This window comes from Mustela lutreola, chromosome 11 (genome assembly GCF_030435805.1).
Source record: "Mustela lutreola isolate mMusLut2 chromosome 11, mMusLut2.pri, whole genome shotgun sequence".
Taxonomy (NCBI): domain Eukaryota; kingdom Metazoa; phylum Chordata; class Mammalia; order Carnivora; family Mustelidae; genus Mustela; species Mustela lutreola.
Genome location: NC_081300.1, coordinates 54,699,059 through 54,718,492, shown reverse-complemented (window position 1 = coordinate 54,718,492; position 19,434 = coordinate 54,699,059). Strand labels below are relative to the sequence as shown.

The window sequence follows — 19,434 nt, the reverse complement described above, 5'->3', positions numbered from 1 at the left end:
CTTCTGTAGGCTTTATGAAGGGAGAAGGTTTGTGCAAGTGGCCGATCAGACCTGTTCTTCATCATCATTTCCAATGTTGTTGCCATCATCACCATCAGCATGGTTAACCCTGATTGGGCTCATACAATATGCCTGGCATGTAACTGTCCTCCTATTGTTTATTTTGTTTAGTCATTCCTTTCAGCACTGTGAGGTTGGTATCCTGCCTTGTCCCTCACTTACTGATGAAGAAACTGAGCTTTAGAAAAATGGAGTACCTTGCCCAAGGTCGCCTAGCTCATAACAGGTTGAGTGAGAAATGGAACTAGGTTATACAATTCATTCTTCTTTTATCTAAGTCGGCTACATTCCCCATTTTTGTTACTGAATCCCAAGTTCAGCCACCCATCACCAGAAAGACCAATACTCAAGAGATGAGTGTTGACTGGAAAGGAATATAAGCTTTATTCAGGAGGCTGGCCACCTGGGGACAAGGCTGACTCTTGTCCAAAAGCCAGCGCTGTGGTTTCTGCCTCACCAAGAGAGCTTTGTTTTTTTAAAATATTTATTTATTTGACAGAGAATGAGACCGCGAGAGAGGGAACACAAGCAGAGGGAGTGGGAGAGGGAGAAGCAGGCTTCCCACTGAGCAGAGAGCCCAATGTGGGGCTCATTCTTAGGACCCTGGCATCATGACCTGAGCAAAGGCAGACACTTAACAACTGAGCCAGCCAGGCGCCCCAACCAAGAAGGCTTTAAAGGGTGAGGGGGTCATTGATCAGTAAAGGGATACCGTGGCCTCTAACATTTGCTGATTCTGTATTGGTTTACTGGTTCCCATTTACAGCTTTCAGTGCTTGAGGATTGTGCAAGAGATTGAATTCCTGTTCTGTGATGGGCAAGGGCTTTCTAGTCTCCTCCTAGAAAGGAATGTAGGATTTCTAGATCCATCAGGAAGGCTAGCAAGTCTATGAACTTAAGAACACCTATTAATAATCACCATGCTGGCTAGGAAGATCAAGGTGGCCTCACTTTCATTGTTTAATAACTTTTGTTCATCCTTTAAGATATAGCTCAGTGTGGATACAGAGCAAGAAGCTAAGCCATTTCTCAAAGAGTTATTTGGTTTTTAACTTTATATTTTGAAACGATTTTCAACTGAACAGAGGAGTTGTAGAGGTAATACAGGAAGGATAGCAATCATCCAGTTGCCCCTGAGGTTAACAGCTTGCATAGCCATGGGATAATGATCAAAAACTAAGAAACTGACATTGACACCATACTGTAAACCACAGACTTTGTTTATATTTAGCAGTGTTCCCACCCATGTCTTTTTTCTGTTTCAAGATCCACTCTGAGATCCCCCCTTGCATGTTAGTTGACTTGCTGGGAGTTCCTTAGTGTCTTCTAATCTTGTGTTTCTTGGCACTGACACTTTTAAAGAGTAATGCTTCAAGTGTTATGTAGAACGCCCCTCGATCTGGGTTTGTGTCATGTTTCCCTATGATTGGATTAGGGTTATGCATTCAGGGGGAGAATCCCATAGGTGATGTGTCCTCTCTGTGCCTGTGCAGAGGCGCAGAGCTATGTGACTTTTCACTGATGTTAACTTTCTTGGTTTCTGCTGGGTTTCTCTCCTGGAGATACTACTTTTTTTTTTTTTTTTTTTTTTTTTTTTTTTTTTTTTTTTGTAATTAAGTAACATTTCGGGGGAGATATTTTAAAACCATGCAACTTAAACTTTGACCCACTAACTTGAACATTCTCCAGGGAATTTTGGCCGTAGCAATTATTCCTGTGGTTTTGTAATAGTGAGTTTTCTCTTTCCTTCACTCATCCTACAATCATTAGTTGGAATTCTTCTGTAGACAACAGTTGTTCCTTTTCCTCCTTTTATTTATTTATCCAGTCATTTATTTATAGCAATATGGTCTCGTGGATATTTACTTTATTCTTTGGGTTATAATCCAATACTATCCTTACTTAATTTTTTGCTTAAAATGTTCCAGCCGTGGCCAGCCGGAGCTCTTTCAGATTGGCTCCTGTGTTCTTTCTACACACCCCTACCCTGTCTTCAGTGCTTTCTCACTGTCTGGCACTGCAAGGTGCTCCCGGCTAATCACATGAAGCAAATTTTAAAACGTTATTTACAACTATGTATCATATTTGAAAAATAAAATTTCTCATTGGACTGCTCATTCAGTCTACCACTGGCCTTTAGGAAGCTTGGCACTTCTTATGAAGGATTTGCCTTGTATGGACCTAAAAAAACCACAGAAGATAGTAAATTCTTTGTTTTTCTTTTCCCCCCAATATAAAGTCTTAGAAATTACTATGTAAAGTATGGAATGTAACATTCAAGTCACATAACAACGCCTGCCATTTAATTTCCTTTCAATAAGTGTGCAAATGTTCTTTTTCCTGATCAGTGTACCCGAACAAATGTAGATTCTTGGAATGGTATAGCAGGGCATCCTGTGGTGTTCTCTAGAACTTTAAGGATCTGTGTGCTTAATTCCCCTATTTAGATGAACTTGTACTTTACCCGAGGCTCTGCCTTAGTTCAGTAACTGGCTCTCTCTTCCTATAGAGTGAATTAGGGTTGAAAAAGTTAAAATTACAAAGTTGCTCTTCTCAGGTAGATCATGCTGCCAGAAGTGCATAGTCTTTCTAAATGTTTCCCTGGGGGAGCTTTTTCTGAAAAGTTAATTTTAAGGTAGGGATGAAAGTTTACTCTCAGATCTCCAGAATGAGTGTGGATTGGAATGGTCTCCACCTATCAGTCATCACTGTTGCTATGCCATTAATCAAGGGAACCCATCTAATTTTAAATTTAGCTTTAATCAGCTCTTGTGCTATTTCCATTTTTATATCACCCATTTATACAAACACCTTAGATTACTTTCAGCATCTCTGCAACTCAGAGTTGCAGAAAAACCTAATCCAGTGCACAGATTCTGGGAGGATTTGTAGGAAGAGGAGCATTTTGGGGAAGGCCAATGTTATACATTATATATATATATATATTATATATATATATATATATATACACACACATATATATGTACACACACACACATACATACACATATTACTTCACGTTGGGATTGTATTAATGTGTTTGAGCCAAAGATCAAAATAAGATGAAAAGAAACATTGGGGGTGCTGAGGTGGCTCAGTTGTTAACCACCTGAACCTTTGGCTCAGGTCATGATCCCAGGGTTTTGGGATTGAGTCCTGCAGTGGGCTTCCTGCTCAGTGGGGAGCCTACTTCTCCCTCTTCCTCTGCCTGCTGCTCCCTCTGCTTCTGCTCTCTCTTTGTCAAATAAATCCATAAAATCTTTAAAAAAGAAAAAAAAAAGGAAAGAAAAGAAACATTGATGCAAAGTTAGGCTAAATAACATATTCATTCTTTAAAGTGCATAAAGGCAAAATTTTAAATATAATAACCATTGTCATAATACAGGTGCAGTATAACGAATTTTTTCTGGTCTACCAGAAAAGCTGTCACTTATGTGGCAGATGAAAAATATTTTATTTAGATCACATAGAAAGAATCTGAGAGAGTAATAAAACCATCAGTAATTCTGTTTAGTCTTTACAGGTTTTCCTGGAGAGGTAACCGAGTAAAAGCTACATGATTGGTATGAACTGCCAGAGGGTTTCACATTCGACCAAATAACCACATACTTATAACCCATGCATTTGGAAGTTCATTTGCAGATTGATTATTTGGAACTCAGCAGACACTGTCCCTCAGAAAGACCATTTTAGTGGTTGGCTTCCCAGGTAATTGGACAAAAACCTATTTCATCCACAATTCACGTAACGTCTGGATAAACTGTAATAAGTTAATGATACCCAACTGCCATTTTTTTGCATCGGTGCTGTGAAGCTCTGCCGTTGGGGTCCTACCTCTGGTGGCTGTTGAGTTAACTAGGAGTTTACAGAAAGCCCCAGTAGAACATTCTCTAGCCTCATTCTCATCGTAAGACAGGGGCAGAGGCAGGGCTCTGGTGACAAAAGGTTCCCATTGTTGGTACATAACTCCAGAGTCCCCATCATGTTGTCACTCTCATTTTGCATAAAACTGGCATTCTAAATTAGGAAACCAGGGAAAATGTCCCTCTCCATTAATTTGTAAATAGGGCTGTTAATAAGTCCAGACTTAATGATATGAGAACTTTCCGTGGTGGAAAACATTATCATCTATTCTATTGATCTATAAATTTAGGCTGACTGGCTGCCTCAACGTCATAAAAATAAAACTGTAGGCAAATATTGTGAAGATCACAAAGTTCTCTACAGGGGAAAAAAAAGTGTTTATTCATCTTCATAAGTATATGCCAAATTATTCTTTTTGAGGGATATACAGAAATGATCCTGGAAACTTGCCACTTTAGCAACTATCATTTAATTAATTTCAGACACTGTGTAATGTTGGCAAGGAAAATCCTCCTAAAGCTCAAAATACTCATACCTGATGTAGTCTAATTGAATTAAAGCCCCACTGTCAGAGACTAAGAACACTTGGAGAATATGAATGTCTCTGTCCTACTGTGCCCTCTCCCAGATAATGACCCTTAGAAAATTAATGTATTTGTACATAAATGTTAATAACAACAGCTAACATTTTAAAAATTATTTAAGAAATTTTATTTATTTGACACACAGAGAGAGCTAGAGCGCCCAGGTGGGGGGAATGACAGAGGGAGAGGGAGAAGCAGGCACCTTGTTGAGCAAGGAGCCTGGTGCGGGGCTCGATCTGGGGACCCTGAGATCATGACCTGAGCCAAAGTCAGATGCTTAACCGACTGAGCCACCCTAGTGCCCCTAATAATAGCTGACATTTATAATGTGCTTACTATGTTCTGGGCACAGCTGGAATAGCTTAACATATTTATTTGATTCTTGTGTGACCCCATAAAGAGGGTGATGTGGTCATCTCTCAATTTGCAGCTAAGATACTAAGGCCCTGAAGGATAACTCACTACACAGTCAGCAGATTCCAGAACCAGGTTTATACTCAGTTCTTAAACACCTAGGCTGGGCAGCTTCTATATAATTAAATATAATACATAATTATTCTATATTTCACCAGCTTAAATTCTCCACATAAGCATAATGATATCTGGATACAAATGCCATGATCTGTTGCTCATTTCCAGGCTTTTATGAGGCTCATTTATGTTTCTTATTTGAAAGGGTCTCAGAATGGTTCCCCTAGGCACTGGGGATTTCTGTACATTTGCAAAACCCTGTTCCTAGTGGTCTAGGCCCCAGGTTCCATTGATCCTGCATATCTGTTGCAGTGTTCTGTTTTGTATTGATTAAAAGAAGCTTGAGTATTATATGATAAATTGCAAAAAACCCAAGTATACCGGAGTGCATTTGTTCAAAGGAATGCTGACTTTTTGGAGAGGAGAGATATTCCAGTAAATGCCTCTATGCAGATAAGTATAGTTCTACTGTTTACCCGGTTATGACGTGGGCAGTTACCTAACCTCTCATCTGTAAGATGGGTATAATAGTCTTAAGGATATTTTGAATCCCGAGTGAGAAAATGTGTGTTAAGGACTGAAGCATGCCTGGCAGATAGTAAGTCCTCGATAAATGATAGTTGTTTTTGTGGGTAGAGATGGTTCTGTTGCTCAAGATATTTTTTGGAAGTACTTTGGGAGCTTCCTTCCAAATTAGCACATTAAACTATCCTAAGAATTCTGTTGACTGTGTTTATAGTTAAAACTCGGGGTTTTGTTTTGGTTTGTTTTTGACACCCGATGACTCTGACTGTAGCCAACCCCTTATTCATTAACCTGTGCGAAATCATAGTGTCTCCTTCAAAAAACCCAATCCATCTTCGACATGAGTGCTTGGGAATTTTTGAAGTGATTCCCAAATAATGAGGCATATGTTCTTCAAATGCCGCAAATAATGAGGCATATAAGAACTTCTCAGATGAGTGCCTTGAAAAATGCTTCTAGCCATGGCTGCAAGACTGGAAAAGAAACAAACAAAAACAAACAAACAAACAAACAAACACCCCCAACCTATTAGGACCTGCACACATTAACATAGAAGATCTTTGTTTAAAAATAGGAGGTCTGTTCCCTTCGAGCAGATGGGAGTTCCTGCACTTGTCTCATTTCCGTTGGGCAGTGTAACCAAGTCAGCAGCCTCAGCAGATCAGCTGTTAAGGGCTCCTGGATGCTTCTTCCCCAGCCCATCTGGGAAGCAGATCTATAAGTTTGCTGCCCCCCCACCCCCACCCCCCAGAGTTGAGAGCCCTCCTCCTTCACTTTGGTGGAGTGGGCTGGTTCTCCAAGTGGGCTGGTTCTCCAAGGGCTCCCCTGCTCAGCTTCTGCATCCTGGAGTCCCTTGAGGTGAGATGGAGGGAGGAGGCCTCAGGGCCCCGCCAGGCTGTGGCGGCCGAGGAGAGTGGCCAACCGTGTTATTGTGAGCTGCCCTCCTAACAGCAACACCACCAGCAACACCATCATTTGACACTGACGCTTACTAAGTGCTTCTTAAATCAATTATTTCATTTAATCCTCTCAATAGTCCTTGAAGCGGTTTCGTCATTCAGTTTAGGAATGAGAAAACAGATAAATGGAGATGAAGCAATGTGGCCCAAGCCAAGGATCAGGGCGCTGGTGCTCGGAAGAGCCAGTGGGCTGACTCCAAGCCTCACGCTCTGTCCCTGATGTGGGGCCTCGGGCAGACAGAGACACTCCCCGTCTGCCTGGCTTTCCCTCAGCCAATCCCTGATGTCTGAGGTAGAAACGTCTCATTTTTCTGCCCTTTTATTTCTCTAACAGATTAATCACTGACATCCAGAGAGCAAATGGGGTTCAGTGGTGATGTCCAGAGGTGGAATTTCTGCTCTGGGGCACAGTTGGGTCATTCTCCTTCCTATGCTGGTGTCTCCTGAGTGCCAGGCAGTATGCTAGCTGGGGACACACCAGTGAGCAGAAGCAGCCCTAGTCTTAGTCTCATGGTGGGAGACAGGGGTTCCTTCAGTAATCACATACACACATGCAGCACATGGCAGGCGTGGTGGTGGTGCTGGAAAACAGAGGGACTGCGGTCACCAGAGCCCCTAATGAGGATGTGTGACCAGTCTGCCAGAGCAGGGGGAGGGGTAAGGTTCAGGATCCTGGAGAGATCTCAGGTTGTTGAAACTTCATTAGAAGGTATTGTTCTCACCCTGAGAGAGTGGGAAGGGAGTGTGCTAAGCTGGAGGCCACAGCATTGTTCTTACATCTCTGGTTGTTTACGCCTGTCCCACGTCCCCATGTCCAGGCAGGGCATGGGAGTGAGGGGGAGGGGAGGCTGGATTAGAGACCTGATGAGTTTATTATAGAACTGATGGCAAGGAGGGAGCAATGTAGACAGATCCAGGAGATTAAGGTAGAATGCAAAGGACTTGGTATTAGATCTAATAAAGGGGTTGAAGGAAAGTAAGGGGCCAGGAAGATACCAGGGTTTCTAACTTTCATGACTGAGGGTTGGTAGTGTCATTCACTAAGCTACTAGTACCTAGTACTAGGGACTTTCTTCTTGTTTTTCTTTTTTAAGGATTAACGAGCCATGCTACTCATTCTGGAATACACTAATATGAGTTAGAGATAACTTGTTGCCCTCACAGAACCTGCAATCCAGCAGTGTGGGGGGTGGGGGCGAGAGGGAGTGATTTAGATATTCTATCTCCTTAATTTGTTTAAATTATGGCTGTTGCATAAAGTTGGTGATGGTAATACACACAGATACTCTTTCCAGGGGGTGGAAAGCCTTAGAACTTGGGTGCTCTGGCAGAGGAAGAGGCTGGCTGGGGATGAGGAGACATTCTTGGCAGATGAGGGAATGGCCTGGTGACCTTGGAAAGGCACCATGAATCACTGAATAAAACCTTAATGCAGACCAAATGGAAAAACACAGCACAGCCTTCAAGCTTGGAATTACAGAATCGAAAACTCATCTTTCATGGGCATGCCAAGTGCAATCAAAAGAAGTGAGCCATTTATTGGGCACAAGTGGGATGAGAGTGATTTGTGAAGACAGAGGGTACATTGCAACTTCTTTTCCTCCAGCCGCCTCTTAAATTCACTGCCTGATTGTTGCTAAATCTTTATAAGTATCACCATGGCAACCATTGATATGAAAAATAATATTAGCCTGGACACTTCCGCTTCAGTTGATCTGACATTTTCCGCCGCAGTGGTCAATTTCATTGTTTGTGCAGATGACTAAAGAGGGTCCTGCTTGGATCCCGTCATATTTTCTTTTGTCCTGAGAAGATGAGGGCTTGTTAAATCCACCCTGATGTTAAGAAATGACCCAGTGGCATTTTTGGAGGGGTGGCTTTGCCATTGCTTCATCTCCGAGGACGCGGTGGGAGATGCGCCCAGCCGGCGTCATGTGTATTGGTTCATGGGTGATGCTGGGGAGTCCTTTAGGGTGGTTGGGAGACTTGGCCCAAATCAGTTCCACCAGTGGCAGTGGAGTAGGTATAAGGCATAGAATGATGCACGTTGTTTTATCACAGGCCCACCATTCTTAGAGTTTCTTCCTTCGGAATCTGTTCCTTCTGGTGTCTCATCCCAATCCTGGTTACCTAACTGCTCAATTCTGTATTTTCTCAGGGTCTCACACTTTATTTTATTTTATTTATTTATTTTTAACTTTATTTAAAAGAGTATCACATTTTATAATCCCTGCTGCTTTCTTCATTCTTTCATCCAACAAATGTACCATGAATGCCTTCCCATTGCCAAGTACTGTTTGAGGCAGCTGGGTCACCAGCGATGAGGAGCCCAGAACCCCTGCCTTTGTGGGACATAAGCTGAATGGTAGGAGACAGACCATAAGCATGATAAATAAGGAATTGACCAGTATGTTAGGTGATCAGGAGTCAGGAGTGCTGGGGTCACAGGTTTAATGAGGTTATCAGGGTAGGCCCCTTGGAGAAGGTGACACATGAGCAGACATGAGGGAGATGAGGATGTTAGTATGAGAGAAGCCGGGCTGGTCTGAGGAGCTGCAAGGCGAGAATGAGAGAGACAGAAAGTATGGAGATGTGTACAAAGAGTGGGGTCAGAGGCCCTGAGGCCGGAGGATGTAGGTGGGGAGGCCTTTAGGGGCTTTAAATATCGAAGACTGATGTGATCTGGCTCATTCTACTAGGATCACAACACCTGTCTGGCAAACGACTGGAAAGGAGTCATGGTGGCAGAAGAGAGAAACGTGATGAGGCTGTTGCAGGAATCAGGCAGGGGATGGTCATGGCTTATGGTTTATACCAGAGTGCAAGTGGCGGTTATGAAGAGAAGCGGCCGTATTCTGGATCTGTGCTGAAATTCCAGGGTCACTGGGACTTACCAGTGGGTCAGAGCATTCCCCTTTGGTCTTTTTCTCAAACTGGAAATGGCAGTAGAATAGTCTTCCTTGTAAAACAGACACTTACCTATACAAAGATTCTACGCATGCTACCACTTTTTAATATACTATTTCCTTTCCTGTAGAGGACATCCCAAGTGAACATGCAGAATTCTTTAAGAACCACTTGGCATCGTGGTTAAGAGTACAGGTTGCAGAATAAATCTGACTGGTCCTGGGGTGCCTGGGTGGCTCAGTGGGTTAAGTCTCTGCCTTCAGCTCAGGTCATGACCTCAGGGTCCTGGGATCAAAGCCCCCATTGGGCTCTCTGCTCAGTGGGGAATGTGCTTCCTTTCCTCTCTCTCTGCCTACTTGTGATCTCTGTCATCAAATAAATAAATAAAATCTTTAAAAAAACAAAACAAAACTGACTGGTCCTAGTTGTGTGACTAGGGACAAGTCAGTTAGCTCCTCAGTGGCCTCAGTTTTATCTTCTCTAAAATGGGGATCATAAGAGTTCCTGCCTCAGAAGACACTGAAGAATAAGAGAAAATATACAGATGAAGCACTTAAAAATCTCTGGCACACAGTCTATAAAAGAAAAAATAATAATAACGATGATGACTTTATTAGCATTTGCCTTACATTCTTCCAGTGGCTTCTTAAACTATAAACGACCTGAGTGTTTTTTCTATATTTGTATTCTTTGAGACTTTGTAGTTCTCCAAAATGCCCCTGGTAATGGAAGTCATTCCTTAACTTAGTGCTACTCTGTATGCACAGCTGATGCAATGTTTCCTCACTGCAATGTGTTACTGTATTGTAAAAATCCAAAAAAAAAAAAAAAAAAATCCAAAAAAACCCACAACTGAATACTGGCGATTTTGTGAAATTTAATCAAATGTGTGTGTGTGTGTGTGTTAGGCTCTCTAGTGAGAGATCCATCCAGCTGAGGAGTCAGATCATCCTAGCTTCACCAGTCATTGCGTCTCCTTGGATACATTGTTGAACTTGCTTCTGCCCCATTTCCCCATCTGTAAAATGGTGGTGATCCTAGAATCTATGTCACAAAGTTCTTCTGATGGTGAAATGAGGTAGTCTTATAGAATAAGAGCTTGTAAAACAGCTCGTTGCACAAAGTAAATGATCAATACAGTTTGACTCTAGGTAGAAATAATGTTCCCTGGGCTGGGCATCATGATTCAGGATCCCTGTGCCTGAATTGCTGGGAGAAAATCGCTAGCTCCCATTCATAAAGCATTAAGATTATATATTATTTAGACATGACTCCCTATAGATCCCCTCTAATTTTTCAAGTATTCTCATCTGTTTTTATCAAAAAGTACATGCTGGAACCTTCTATTATTTTTCACTCAAGATAAAAGTGAGTGTGTATGTGTATTTTCTCTATCTGACACAAGAACTTGGAATAAAACCATGAATGATATTTTTTTCCTCTGGAGTGTTTGAAGAGTTGTTGAAATCCTAGTCATGATATTTAGTGTGTTATGAGTTCTTTATGCCTGTCGTTAAATATGCCATCACTTTATTGACACTTTATAGTGAAGTGGGCAGCCAGCTACAGTAATAGGCTTCCCCTAAGGACTGTGAGTATTAACAAATCTGATGGCAGGGACTGCCCGGGAAACCCAACGTGTTCAAACACCAGCTAGCTTTATAGAGGATGATGGGTACACGCATGGTTAATCCATTATTGGTTGCTGTCAAGTAGCCAATTCAGGTAATTTGTTTTAAGGATATAAATAGGTAGTCAATATCTATTAATTGGTTAATTTTTATTAAGAATTTATATTAATTCTATTAACATTTACTTTTATAGTGCCTTGCTTTCGAGGAGTAATTAACGTTCAGTTTTGTGATTTGTACTCCTATTCTTCCACTCAACCTACACAGAAGAACCACTTGAAAAAGGTCACAAAATACTGATACCTGGGCCTCACGTTCTAAAGGTTGTGCTCTAATTGGGTTGGGGGTAGATCTCAAGCATCAGCATTTTATTTTATTTTTTATTTATTTTAAAAGATTTTATTTATTTATTTGACAGGCAGAGATCGCAAGTAGGCAGAGAGGCAGGCACCTATAGGAGACTGAGAGAGCAGGCTCCCGTGCCCGAAGTGGGGCTCGATCCTGGGACTCGGGGATCATGACCTGAGCTGAAGACAGAGGCTTTAACCCACTGAGCCACCCAGGCGCCCCAAGCATCAGCATTTTAAAATTATATTTTAATTTAATATGTCAAATGTATACAGAGTAAAGGGAACTATAATAAGCCCATATATATCTATCACCCAGGTATGATACTGACCGTCAGTTGCTGTTTTTTTAAGTGTTTTCCTTAAGTGATTCTTCAAATGTATAGTTCTCAAATGGTTGAGAACCGTCACGTTATTCTAGTAAAACAGAAAATGGGAGTAATATTTCAACGGATATTGATAACAAGAAAAGCTGAAATTGGAAATTTGCCCAAGGCCACATTACAATTTTCAGGTATCATCTAGTACTCTGTTCACTGGGCTCTAATGGTATACATGAACAAGGTATGGGTAATCCCTTAGATCTGTGCCTGCTTGATTTTGTTGAACTGTGGAATAATTTGGGAATGGGCATTGGCACACCTGGAAAAAATTTAGGAAAAGGCTTTGAAGTATAATGGTTTCCTATTTAGAATCATTGCCTTGGGGGTGCCTGGGTGGCTCAGTGGGTTAAGCCTCTGCCTTCGGCTCAGGTCATGATCCCCGAGTCCCAGGATCGAGCCCCACTTCGGGCACGGGAGCCTGCTCTCTCAGTCTCCTATAGGTGCCTGCCTCTCTGCCTACTTGTGATCTCTGCCTGTCAAATAAATAAATAAAATCTTTTAAAATAAATAAAAAATAAAAAAATAAAAAATCAGGCTGTCTGCTCAGCAGGGAGCCTGCTTCCCCCTCTCTCTTTGCCTGCCTCTCTGCCTACTTGTGATTTTTCTCTCTGTCAAATAAATAAAATCTTTAAATAAAATAAAAATTAAAAAAAAAAAAAGAATCATTGCCTTGACTCAGCATGATTCTTAGTGACCTAAGGTCATTCAGTGAAACCTGGCTTAGAGATAAGAAAGGTCTGATGAGGGACGCCTGGGTGGCTCAGTTGGTTGAGCAGCTGCCTTCGGCTCAGGTCATGGTCCCAGCGTCCTGGGATGGAGTCCCACATCCGGGCTCCTTGCCCCGCAGGGGGCCTCTCCCTCTGACTCTGCCTGCCACTCTGCCTGTGCTCGCTCACTCTCTCTCTCTCTCTCTGACAAATAAATAAATAAAATCTTAAAAAAAAAAAAAGAAAGATCTGATGAGCTAGGGTGGGACAAGTAGATTAGAAAGATGGATCAGAGAAACATCTGGGAGGGGAATAGGTGGTGGATATTGTCAACATATTTATAGAGAAAAAGCACTAAACCAATGGCAAATCAGTCTTAACCTATAATGAAGTTTGGTAAGCTGTTTCATACATGTAAATACACATCTATCAGAGTATCTTAGTGAAGTCAACATTTGAGTTTCTACCTCAACAGTGAAGAATTGTGGGCAGTTCCTGGTTCCTGAGTGGCACACACATGGAAAGCAATTTCATCTCAGAGTTGGACACAACTTTAGATATGATGTCGCCTAAGTGCCCACCTGATTGAGGACTCTCTCTGGGGCCATACTGATGTTATGGTATCTTGTTGAACATTCTAGGTAGACAGCCTGCTGCCCATAAGACAACCTGGTCCATATTACAATAGCAGTCCTTTCATTGAGCTGAAATCTCTTAATCAGCCTTTTAACAAAAGAGACTATTTCTGATGCCCCCATGTCATCTTGCCACTTAACTATATGTAGATGGAATGCTAGAATAAAATTTTTCATGCTTAAAAATCTCAACTATAAAATTAAAAGAACCTTACAAATCCATATGAAAAATATAAGACCCTTACAGTAAAATTACCATGAATTTAATAGGATTAATGATACTGTTTTTCTTAAAAAAATTCCTTGTGTTATATCTAAGGGTAGGAAGATATATAGCCTCTGTTCAATTTCTTTTTTTTTTTTTTTTTTAAAGATTATTTATTTATTTATTTGACAGAGAGAGAGATCACAAGTAGGCAGAGAGGCAGGCAGAGAGAGAGAGAGGAGGAAGCAGGCTCCCTGCTGAGCAGAGAGCCGATGTGGGACTTGATCCCAGGACCCAGAGATCATGACCTGAGCCAAAGGCAGCGGCTTTACCCACTGAGCCACCCAGGCGCCCCTGTTCAATTTCTTTATTTAATTTTGTCCATTAGTTTTCACTGATCAGTGCATGGGGTATGTTTTCATGTGTATGTCATACCAAAAGGTATTAATAATTTAGTCTCTATTTGTAGGGTTTGAGATTGTCAGATCTCCCATTCAACCAAAACTGCTAGCAATTAGTTCTCCATTTCCTGTTTTAATGAGACATCCCTTGGCAACTTTGCAAAGATGTTTTGTGCACTTGGAAATTAAGGTCAGAGTTGTAGTTTTACTGCAGTCTTAGCAAATGGGCATCTAATCCAATTATTGCTGGAATTGGGTACAGAACAATCTTTCATTGTTATTTATTACTATACTTACTGCTAATGAACAACTATTGCAAACTGATGCATGCGACAGGATCCAAGTAATAACTCTTCTTGCAAAATGTGTGCTGATTTGTAGTGTAGACACCCTTCAGTTCTGCTACCTATATGCTCAATGAGGCTAACCTCCTACCACTTGTCTCTGTTCCAGCTTCTTAGAAACATGTCTGAGCACACTAACTTTGTCACCTGTGGGATTATTGTTGTATGCTGGTCTCCTGGATCCTGGGGACCTTGTTAAAAGTGCCTGCTCTCTGTAGCCCAGAGGTTCTGATTTGCTTAAGTCTAGGGCTGGACCCAAGAATGTGTTACATTAACAAGCACTCTGAGTGATTCTGATGTAAATGGTGTGAATACTTCTATCACTTACCAAGATGATTGTTGACTTCCATGGAAATGTAAAATTTGAGCTCTTTACAGACAACCTGGATTGAGAAACTCTGGCATCCTCAGATTTGTATCATCTGCAAATAAGCCTACGATGCATGTTTCAAGTTCCTGATAAATATCTTGAACAGGAAAAGAGTCAATAGAGGAAGCTTTTTTTAAAAAATGGCTTTGACTTATTAAATGCCAGATTTATTTCAAGGGACACAGATATTCTAGATGGTATTTTCATTGATTCCCAGAACATTCTGGAAGCTGTGGACTAATCCTAAACCACACTGTTAAATTAAGCAAGTACAGTGAGGTAATTGGAAAGAGAAAAAAAAAGTGCTGTAAAGCAGGGATCAAATTAAGAAGCAAAGCTGACATTTTCTTTTTGGTATAGTTATAGCTATACATTTCTTAGTTTGTAGCTTAGCTGTGGCACGTTTGCCTGAGAGAGAGTTGGCAAGTTAATAAATCAGACATCTGAATGTGATTACTACCCATTTTTTCCCCCTCTTAGCTAATTATTATTTTCTTTCTTCAGTTATTTCTTGTTGATTACTGTTAAAACAAAAAATAATAGCTGGTTAGGATTATTTACAACTTTATAGGAGACTGAGAGGCATTTGTGTCTTTTGGGGGAAAGTGATTGAAATGTTAAGTGTCTTAGTATAACCCAGTACTGATCATGTTTGGGATATCACTGTGGTCTCAGACAGTGAACAGTTTGGGAGTTGAATTTAGTAATTTTATAGATTGCCCACTTCCATTCTTTGTATTTTGCCATTATGTATAAACTGGCCAAATATAAAATAGTCTTAATGGATTTTTATTTTTACTCAAGGGGAGAAGAGAATTGAGCATTTAAATTTATAAACAACTGAGAATTAGAGTAACCTTAATTTTCTTTTGGTTAAAATTATTCTATTTGAAAGTGCTGAGCTTTCTAAAATTTACTTGAAATGGAAAAAGTAAAAAAAAACAAAAACAAAAACAAAACCCAGTAAGTGTATATTTTAATACTGTGGAATGTATACAAAATGTATTGGCCCCACCATTATGACCAATATTTTTACAAGAGTATAACCTAAAGAGAGAAAGGAGGTAAATAGGAAATTCTGATGAATAGGAATGATTTTTTAAAATGATGTGTAGGCATGTCTAAACTTGTTCTCTCTCATGTGTACATATTTTTGTACATTTTATGCTGCATTTATAATTATGAGTGGTTTTTTACTTCATTTTGCATCTGTGCTCTGCATGTATACAGACCCCTGAAATGATGTATACAAACCCTGAATGAAGAGAGCATCTGGAAGTCTTAATGAGCTATAAACTTGACAGTATTCTCAAACCCTAGAAACTCTTAAACATATTTTTATTTCATAAGAATAAGCTTGCTGCATTTGAATTAGGCATTCATCCCCATAGTTCTCTTATTTATGGTCCCTGGTAATGCCTGGCTAAAGACTTTGTGTCCTGATTTCAAGGACTTAATGTGCAAAGGAGGTGCCTGACACAATCCTGAGCATACAAGATGCCTCAACTAGCTACTACAAGTGTTGGTAACGTCTTAATCCTAAGGCATCTGAGACTAAGGCATCTGAGACGTCTTATTACTAAGGCATCTGAAAAACAGTCAACTTAAAGTGCTGGAGAATATGCACATTTTTAAGAACATCACAGTGCTTTATGTGACAGTAGTCTGAGGTTGTCAAAGAGGGCAAGTGAGTGTTGCATGCCTATTCGAGTAGCCACCTTTGTAGGTGGCTTCCGTATTCTTTGGTTAGGCTTCTCTAGTCTTTCAATCCTCATGCTGAAGGGTGAAGTTCCAACATACTCGCTGGCCAGATTCTTCACTGTTTCTTTCTAGAGTCTTGTCAATGAGACTGACAATATGATCCCTGAGTCTGCAAAGTCTGCCATTGGCTGGGCTCTCAGGTTAGAATTATGTCACTCTACAGGTAGCAGAGTACCAGCATCAATGAGTCTGTATGCTGGTGGCACCTGGGGTTCAGTGGAAGTTTGGGGGACATCCTGTCTCTCTGGTTTGGAATAAAGTTCCACACACTTGTTATCTCGCCAGAAGTTAGCTATGCCCCCTTTCTCTGTACCATGGCTGGAATTCTAGATGGCTTGTTGTCCTTCAGTAATACATTTTGTATACAACAGAATAATTTTGTATACAAAATAACATTTTGTATACAACAGAACAACATAAGTAAGATGTTAATGTTGTAGGGTAAGCCTTAGACCTATGATTGAGACCAGAATGGGCATTGTGAAACCTAGGCTGGAGTCATGGAATCTTCCCCCCACATTTCATGGATTATTTCAGTATTTGCCATGTAGATATAGTAAACTAGAAAACTGATGAACTAGATTCTCAGAATGAATTTGCACTGGCTCTGGGACTGTGTGAAAAGCACTCCCTTGACCCAAGGACTACTTTTCTGTAACTTACTGAAAAAGGACCAGTAAGAATAAAGAATTCTCTGAGACTGTAGGAGGCTTCATTTTTGGTAGTGAGAGGAATGCAGGGAGGAATGAGTCTTTATGAACGAAAGCAAATCCAACTGTAATGGGATCATCCCCTTGCCTTCTACTTAATTTGGTTACTTTTCTTCTTTTTTCCATGGAGAAAAGCTCATAGTTTCCTGATAAGAGTTAAAAAGGTTTTGCATTATTGCTTTTACTCAGCACGTAGAGATGTGATAATGTCTTTTTATTTTATAGGCCCCCTAGTATTTTTGAAGCACAAGGAATTTTGGAAATAATCTCTTGTTTTTATACACGAGGACATTCAACTCTCAAATACAGTGAACTTACAGTTCATTAGTCACCATCCATTCATTTAGTGAAAATGTTCGGTGCCTGGCTTGCAGTGTTCTCAGTGAGGCACTGTGGGGAGACAGAGATGACTCTGAGGGGCTCCTGCAGGATGTTAATAAGGTAGAAGGAAAAGGCTTTATTACAGAGACACAGCAAGTTACTGGTAGGGCTCTGTGGCACTCACAAGTTTACATTTGGCATTTCTTTTCTCCATATCTGTGCCAGGAAAATTAAAAAATCAAAAAAGAAGAGCTGAGAGGCTTGTCAAACTCAAACATTTTTGTAGTACTTACTTCCCAGATTTACTATTAACCATGAAGCAATAGGGTTTGTACTCCCCAAGTTTTGAATTCATGGAATGTTCAGATAAATAGCTAGGTACTTCTAACTTGTAAAAAATATTTGGTACTCTAATATTTTCTCCCAAGAAAACAGACATCTGTACATTTTTGCTGATTTTCTCCATTACCAGGAAGATTAAAATTTGTGAATCAGGAGAAAACAATTTGCCTTCAATTAAAAAATAATAGCAAAAATATGACAATAAAGTAAATGAATATGAAACCATCTGTGTCTGAAATGATAATGCCAACTTTGTGTTTGTTGTAAACAATGCAATTTGTTCAAGTCCATTTTTAAAGAAGAGTGTTTACATGTGCACACAAACAAGGAAAAAACTCTTCATTCACAGATCTTATATGCCACGCACACAGCCATATAGGTACAAATGTGAGATGTGTATATATGTCTGTAACATTCCTATGGCCTGATAGAAACTTAATATAGGTGATCCCCAAATATATCTTCCAGTATTTGAACTGTCACCGTTATCTATCACATGATAGTTCAGGTCCTTGTTCCTCCTGGTACTTGGAACAATGCCCCAGTCACTTCATTTCAGCCCCTTGTAATTTGCCCATCTCTGCGTCACCAGATTATTTTTCCTTTAACAAAACTTCTGCCACATTTTCTTGTTTAAAAATTTCCAAAGTTGGGGGTACCTGGCTGGCTCAGTGGGTTAAAGCCTCTGCCTTCAGCTCAGGTCATGATCCCAGGGTCATCAGATTGAGCCCTGCATTGGGTTCTCTGTTCAGCCTGGAACCTGCTTCCCCCCATCCCCTCTCTGCCTGCCTCTCTGCCTACTTGTGATCTCTATCAAAAATAAATAAATAAATAAATAAATAAATAAATAAAAGATCTTAAAAAAAAGAAAAAAAAATTTCCCAAAGTTGCGGATCTTCTACTGAATACAGGTTCAAAAATTCCATAGCAACATAGTAACCATGATTTTCCAATCGTCTCTCCCATGCAACCAGAAAAATGCTCCCTCCCCGTTTCTATTGCCTTTGCTCCCTCCTAAACACTCAGGCCAAATCTCCCCACCTACTAACCTTTGCCACTGGCTTTTATTCGGCACCACGTCTTTGGTACCCAGTAGTAAATGCAATATTTTGTGAATCCATCCTTCCACCTTAAAGTGAGTGGGTGAGCTTCTGAAGGGGTGATGAGGAACATTTAAAGAGGGCCTTAAACATTTTAATATATACGAGTTAGTTACTTGATTAGAGTTTATTGTTGAGATGACCTAGAATAATTTCTTTCACCTGTAAATCAGAGCGTGACCCCCCCCCCCCCATTTCAGCTGAAAGCTTGATCAATAATGACTTACTCCCCTGATAGACTGGGAAGCTTGGGAGGCCACCTGTAACTTTGGATCTTGATGGTGGGAGGAGAAAGTGGGAAGGAAGGGGCCGCGGAAGGCAGCCTCTTCCTTCAACCTTTAATTCAGGTGTTTCCTATTAATTTCGTATTTCTTGAACACCCACCCTGCGCAAGACGCTGCCAATTTGATTATTTTCTCTTTTCCAAAAGAAAGAAAACAAAACCATCACTGCAGTCCCTGAGTCAGTAAATTACTCACCTGACGGCCAGGAGGACCCTCCCCCCACTCCCCTTTACAGTAGTGTCTGGCAGGCCTGAGGAAGGGGACAGAAAGCCTGGGCTGTAATCTAAAGTGAAAATCCAAAGACTAATGCTATTGGCAACTGTCTCAAGGCGTTGTCTCCGTGCCAGACCCTGCGCCAAGATGAAGAAGCCTGTTACAACCTAACTGTCCTGAAGTGCTGCGGTGGCCCCCTCCCCCGCAGCTGGGAGGCGAAGGCAGGACGGGGTTGGCTTTCTCTGCGCCGGCTCTGGGCGTGTGCCCCCGCCGCAGCTCCGCGGAGCCTCCGAGCCGCCTGCAAAGGGGG

At 41.0% G+C, this 19,434-nt stretch overlaps 1 protein-coding gene across 1 annotated transcript in view; it reads left to right on the top strand.

The window, feature by feature from the left end:
* EPB41L3 (erythrocyte membrane protein band 4.1 like 3) overlaps positions 1-19,434 on the top strand; it is a 178,152-nt gene that overhangs the window by 11,270 nt on the left and 147,448 nt on the right. The window lies entirely within an intron of this gene.